We start from the raw sequence: 7,232 nt of genomic DNA, 5'->3' as shown, positions 1-7,232 counted from the left end.
GCATGCATCGTTTTAGCTGGACACACACATCGCAGCTCACGCACCGCTACTACGGAAACCCGGAGCGAAGAACAATCGGCGACGGCCGAGCGGCAACTGACTCTGAGCACGCCCGTATTCCACTGCGCCAGGCGCTTCCTCCTATCTGACTCCGAGCCAGATGTGCTACGCCCCTTTGACGAAAACTTTCTCCTTTCTCCAGCGCTGACACACAAAAGACACCACCGGGTTTCTGTCAAAACGAGCGTTCCTAAAGATCGAATAAAAAACAGGGACTTACTTCTTCAGGAGGAATGGCCGCCAAAGCTCACAATTATCCCGCGATGGGTCCCGTGCAACAGTGTAGTTGCGAGGACGGAGGTACATCACCTTAGGACTTTCCGCCTTGTACAACGGCCAATCAGTGCCAGGCAGCGGGATCACTGGCTTTCTGCGCAGATCCGACACAATAAAATACAATAAAATTTATTATTATTTTTATTTTTTTTATTTTGCAGCTTAATGCCCACATAAGCGAAGAAGGCTTGCGTGTGAGATGCGGCTGCAGATATCGACGAGGAATATGAACTTAAGTATCTACGAGTATACTATGAATCATTCAATAGACCCTTTTCAAAAGTCCACCATAAAACAGTCGCGGTTTGCATTGCTTGGACACTAAGCCCTTGATTGGATCCGAGTCGTCGAAGGCTGACGCAGCCCTCGTGTCCAAAAAGTGCCCAGACTACGGGATCAAGCAATGGCGGACAGGCGTTGGCGCCGACTTTTCAAAAGGCTCTAATTAGCTTTCAATTTCTAATTTGCCACCCGTAGAAATCAGTATGGAAGGTGTACTTAATCTTTTGGAACATATAGATGAAACCAACGCGATGGGCCCTGATAAAATTTCCCCTCGGGTTCTAAAGAGTTTTGCAGACGCAATAGCGCCTTACCTTTTCATAATATTTAACAAGTCATTACTTAATGCAGCTTTGCCAGGGGACTGGAAATTAGCTAATGTTACTCCTATACATAAGAAAGGTCCCAAAAATGATGTCGCGAATTACAGGCCGATCTCCTTAACGTCGGTTTGCTGCAAGTGGTTTGAGCACATTTTATATTCCCAGATAATGCAACATCTCACGTTTCAGAACTTTTTTATTGATTATCAACATGAATTTAGAAAGGGTTATTCTTGTACTACACAACTCACTGAATTTTATCATGATCTTGTTACTACCGTTGATAGGGGTGAGCAAATTGATTGTGTGTTTCTCGATTTTAGAAAAGCGTTTGATACAGTATCGCATTCCCTCTTAATCCAACAATTGGCACTTTTGAATCTAGATACTTCGGTACATAATTGGATACAGGCATATTTGTGTTCGCGTCGGCAATGTACGGTTCTAGATGGTGAAACATCAGATTTTGTTGAAGTTACCTCTGGCGTGCCACAGGGGTCGGTACTTGGACCTTTGCTGTTCTTAATATTTATAAATGATATTCACGTTGGCGTGACCTCTCAGCTAAGATTGTTTGCTGACGATTGTGTTGTATATAGATATATAAAAAACGATGAGGATTCCAGACAACTGGAGGCTGATTTGGATCAAATTGAACTCTGGTGCAGTCTATCAAAATTGCAGTTAAACGTCAGCAAATGTGTACATGTCACCTTCACCCGCAAAAAAGTAAACTTCACACTCAGTATTATTTAAATAATGAACCACTAAAAAATGACGGTAAAGTAAAGTACCTGGGGGTGACCTTATTAGCAGACTGCAAGTGGAATGCGCAAATTGACGATGTCGTCATGAGGGCGGGACGGGCACTCGGTTTTATCCAGCGTAATCTAAAAAGGTCTACACAAAAAATAAAAGAACTTGCATACCTTACCTACGTTCGACCTCTTACAGATTATGCTTGCACTGTGTGGGATCCTGCTCAGCAAAATCACATGGATGCTTTAGAGAGGATCCAAAATCGTGCGGCACGCTTCGTCCTGGGGCTGTACGACCGCTTTTCGAGCGTCACGGACATGAAGAATACATTAGGCTGAGATTTGCTGACATTCAGGCGGAAAAATTTGCGCTTAAAATTTCTATATAGCTTTTATAATAAACACACTGGTATTAATGGTTTTCATTACCTTCTACCCCCTTACTATATTTCCCAACGTAAAGATCATATCCACAAAATACGCGAATATTCCACCAGGACGGAACTGAGCAAAAATTCTTTCTTTGTTAGGACCATTAGGGATTGAAACAATTTAAGTGTTGAAACTGTTTGTGCCGCAAATGCAGAAATGTTTTTTTCTATGTTGTTCACCCCCTGCAATAATGCCTCAACGGCGCTGCAGGAGCTACCTGAATAAAGAAATTACATCGTTTCGGTCGAATACTAAACCGTGATAACATGACCTGCCTGAGCACGGAAACAGATATACTAGTATCGTTGCTGTGTCCTGTTACATCTGTCTCTTCATAAAGAGCAGGTTAAAATTTTAGTGCACCATAATAAGCAAACACTACCAAGCCCGCTTATGGAGAGTTTCTTGGCTAACACTCATAAAACAATACTATTTGAAATACTGGTTTCTTGTTGTTTCGAAGGCACATCTGGAACGGAATGAATAATTCTGACTTGCTTATGCTAATTTTATGTACGTGCAAATATGGTGTCTAAACATAGCAGTGCAAATAGTATTCAAGGCCAATCTGAACTGCTATATTGAGGCGTTTTTTATGCCTCAAGTTTAATCATAAACAATTTACTAAAAAAAATAGGTAATTTGTACTCTGTTTACTTTTTGCATAAGATTATAAATAAAAATATAGCTTATAGTTTTGGGTATAACTACTTAATAAACTTTTCCCTTAAGAAAACGTTATTTTAGTGCTCATTTTCACGATGCACGTGCTTAGAAAGGCAGCACTTCTCGTTTGCACATTTCGGATTCAAAAAAAAAATTGTTCTGCGAAATGAGCGAATCTAGTGATAGGAAGTACTTAATTGCATCGTACTTAAAGTGCCACTTCAAGTAGGTTTATACTACATACACTTTACTTGAAGTACGTTTTCTGAGTATTTACATGTACATACCTTACTTAAAATATTTCTACGACACTCCGTAAAATGTAAAACACCCGACTTCAAAGGCCATTTCCTAAATTTGTTCGTGTGAAATTGGTATGACAAATTGATGCATTGCCAACTCCAAAAAAAATACTTGGAGCGATATTCTACTCTCATCAGAAACGCGAGGAGCCGACGCATCACTCTTTGTATCGGGGGCGACTTTTCCGCATTAGTTTAAATATACTCCTTGCTTGGTCAGCGCAAGCGAGGAGTTTAAAAATACTAGGAGAGAGCACTCCTGCTCGAACGGATTGCTTCTGAAAGCTATGGTCCTGACGCTTCAATTATAAATTATATTCGCACCCGTTTTCGCAAATTACTTATGCACCACCTATTACCCCTAAGGCAACACCTGCCAATAAAGAAATTAAAAAAAAACACTTTAAATGGAAATGATATGGCATCATGAATGATTATGCAAATACTTTATTTTGGAAAGTATTTGTTCTTTACTTTGAACGTGCATTTTATGCATAGTACTTTATTTGAAGTAGATAGCGCTCGGGATACTAACTACTTTACTTGGAGTACATGGCGTCTAATTTAATTTGTACTTTCCTTCAAGCACTCTAAAATATGCATTATCCAACACTGACCGAATCTCACAGCGTCGTCACAGGCTCCAGCAAAACAGGGAGCGTAGAAACCGCATAAATATTTTAGTATTGCAAAAATTCTAAACACGTAACAGTTTCATTTTTTTCTTTTTTCTTTTGTGGAATAAGACATTTTCGAGAAGGAACCAATATGCGTTCCTTAGTTAAGGTGAAAAATAGTGGAAACTGAGTGGCGAAAAGTTTAGCTCGAAAAAGAGCTGACGCCAAAGCTTCGTAGCGTGAAGGGGGTGAGATAAAATAGGGGAGGGGGTCTGGAGGGAAGCATAGTGAAAGACTAGTTCACCTCAAGCTTATCAATGTTAATTAGAACTCTCAGAAGGCGATAATTAAAGTCAAAGATTCACTCTATACGAAAAAGTTTTATTCACACTAAACTCAAGCATTTTATCTAAAAGTGAACTCGTAGTTTTAACTTTATCCTATGGAAACACCTAAATTATCTTCTGAAACATAAGATATTTTGCCAGTCATTGGACAAATCGGGGTCAGCAGACATTTTGCTAAATCACTCAAGCATCAGCGAACGTGCCGCGGGCGTGCCGCGAACGTGCCGCGAACTTACCGCAAACTTACCGCGAACGTACCGCGAACGTACCACGAGCGTGCCGCGAGCGTGCCGCGAGCGTGCCGCGAGCGTGCCGCGAGCGTGCCGCGAGCGTGCCGCGAGCGTGCCGCGAGCGTGCCGCGAGTTTGCCGCGAGTTTGCCGCGAGTTTGCCGCGAGTTTGCCGCGAGTTTGCCGCGACTTTGCCGCGAGTGTGCCGCCAGTGTGCCGCCAGTGTGCCGCCAGTGTGCCGCCAGTGTGCCGCGAGTGTGCCGCCAGTGTGCCGCCAATGTGCCGCCAGTGTGCCGCCAGTGTGCCGCCAGTGTGCCGCCAGCGTGCCGCCAGCGTGCCGCCAGTGTGCTGCGAGTGTGCCGCCAGTGTGGCGCGAGTGTGGCGCTCGGGCTGGCGTCTGCAGTAGTAATTATCCTAATGCAAATATCTAGAAAAGTTCAATTTGTGAGGAAGTTCATTCGCGCAATATTTCCTGAATTCAATTAACACTAGTTAATATATTTTCTGTAAATATAGATTTAATAAAATATATTTTGACTGCCCTAATCCTTAAAAATGGGACTTCATTATTTATTTAGATTTGAATATTTGGACTGATTCAACAAGATCAGTTTATTCGGTTTGGAATACTTAGAACGTATGCTATAACGTTATTATATATATATATATTTACATCTTGTAGACGTTTCAAATTCAAGCCGCTAGAATGTGCACTTCGCTTGGTAGAAAAAATATGCCAGGTAAACCGTCATTTAAACACCCTTTGTTTAACATCTAATAAAAAATTAACCAGAAGTTGTAAAGTATTCTTCATCACAAAACAACACTAAATTATGTTTCTTTTGAGAATTTTATACTATACAACATTGTAAAACAAAACGACTATTGTAACTGAGAGAGTGTTCTAAAAGGGGGTCGTAGAGCCCGCAAACAAACACCTTTCATCAGAAAACATGAAGAAAACTGAACAAAATTGTGATGAAATCATAACTATAGTTCAGTAAGGACGCGAATACGAAGCACTTACCCGTTTCGAATGAAAAAGCTCCATGTACCGACGAGCCTCCTCATGAACGTTTCTTCTTCTGTCGTGTATGTTGTATTTAATAAAAGTTTCTTTAGGCACGCTCCAAGTTCTTTCGTAGGTCTAGTTTTGTCTTTCGCAAATGGCAGAGATCTTATTGTAAATACCAGCTCATCGGCGTGCACAACGCCCATCCATTCTGGCCACACACTGAAGGACGGGCCGGTGCGCGAACATATACCTATAGGTGCTTATTCCTTGTTCTGCAGCAAGGTCGGCAAAGAGCTGAGTTGGACAATTAAAAACAACGTCTCCAAAAATTCGGCTGAATATTTCTCCCACGATCCGGCTGTTGTGCCCGACATCATAATCGCCAAAGTAATAACGAACGATTTCTCGTGCTTGTGACACCGGGATGTCAAAGGCAGGTCCCAAGGCAACTGTGACCGCAAGTCGATAGTGTCCTTCGAAGTGTGGTTTTAGGGCCGGGAACGTGTATTGAAGGTTATCGAAGAACAACGCTCCTTCGTTCAAGTTAGTTCCAAGAAGAAGCTCTTTGAAACAAGGTGTTTCCAGGTCTCTTCTATGAGCGGATCGTGGGGAAGAAAGTCATCTCCGTGTACTGGAACAAACATTTGCTGAACAAGATCCAGTGACTGCAAGGTTTTGTAGACGAACGCTGCGTCTAATTTTCTTAAGCACTCAATCACATTTTTTTCTTGGTCCCCCAAGCTTCTCTTGAAGTTGTAACATCCGAGGGCACTAGCGACAGCAGCAAATTTGCCAGTTACTTTGTAAGATATTCCAAGAATTATGGAGAGGGGTGTGCCACTTTCCATGATGATTCGTTTGAAGAGGCCCTTACTGTGAGGAGACATCGCCTGCATTCCTGCTGATACTCCCCCCGCACTCTGACCCCAGATTGTGACATCATTCGGATCACCTCCAAAGTTCTGGATGTTTCTTTGAACCTATTTAAGCACCAAATTCTGGTCCCAAAGTCCCAGGTTACCAAGCAGTTCTGGAATCTCCAGCGACAAAAAACCGAAGAATCCGAGGCGGTAGTTGAAAGTTACATACACAACATCTGTAAGAGACACGAAGTTTGAGGCATCATACAAAAACAAAGCTGAGTCGCCCCACTGGAAAGCCCCTCCTTGAATAAAAACAACGTCTGGTCGTTTCTTGCCACATGCATCAAACTTTGAACAGCTTGAGAACTTTCGCCAGATGTTGAGGTAGAGGCAATCCTCTGAGGAATCAGAATAGTCTGTTCGTGCATCCTCCAGGAATCGGACGTTCTGCTGCCAACAATTTGATGGCTTCTTAGTGGCGTTGTACGTTTCGCTCCAAGGTGCGATTGATTGAGGCTTCCTGAACCGAAGGTCTCCAACGGGAGGTTCTGCGTACAGAATTTTTAAGAAAGCGTCCACCAGTCGGCCGTCGACTGCGACACGTTCTCCAGCGACGAGTCCTGAATCTGTGCGAACGACGGGAACATCCCCTGCCAACGGTCTTGCGGAGCTCACGGAGCACACTATTACATACAAGATGAATACTTGAAACGCTGTTCTGAATTCTGCAGTTCGACAAACATGACATCACTGCACTGCAGTTCGACAAACATGACATCACTGCAGTTAAAAAAGAAGAAAACTGAGAATTTTTTTTGTAAAGATCAGCGGTATACTGTCCTTGCATGGACTTTCCTCTGAAGGAAACTGAGCGAACCTCTGTTTATAGAAAACGTCCTATATCCTTTTATTACTTTTTGTTTTTGTTGTCAGTGTCAATAGTTTCGCACTGGCGAGGATTTCCTTCTGTCGGGGCGGTCCGTGGCCAGCTTTATTATGTGCCCCATGATGATCATGCCTAATATGTTTTCGTCGTAGTAGTAGGTTTTTGTTTTGAGACCTT

The 7,232-nt window shown here is 42.6% G+C and overlaps 1 pseudogene; it reads right to left on the bottom strand.

Moving 5' to 3' along the window:
* Positions 1–276: 276 nt before the first annotated feature.
* Positions 277–6,917, bottom strand: LOC121836741 (annotated as a pseudogene).
* Between the last annotated feature and the right edge of the window lie 315 nt (positions 6,918–7,232).

Source organism: Ixodes scapularis, unplaced genomic scaffold (assembly GCF_016920785.2).
Source record: "Ixodes scapularis isolate PalLabHiFi unplaced genomic scaffold, ASM1692078v2 PGA_scaffold0__279_contigs__length_252992795, whole genome shotgun sequence".
Classification (NCBI taxonomy): Eukaryota; Metazoa; Arthropoda; class Arachnida; order Ixodida; family Ixodidae; genus Ixodes; species Ixodes scapularis.
Note: the sequence above shows the minus strand (reverse complement) of the source record. Positions and strands in the feature narration are given on the sequence as shown.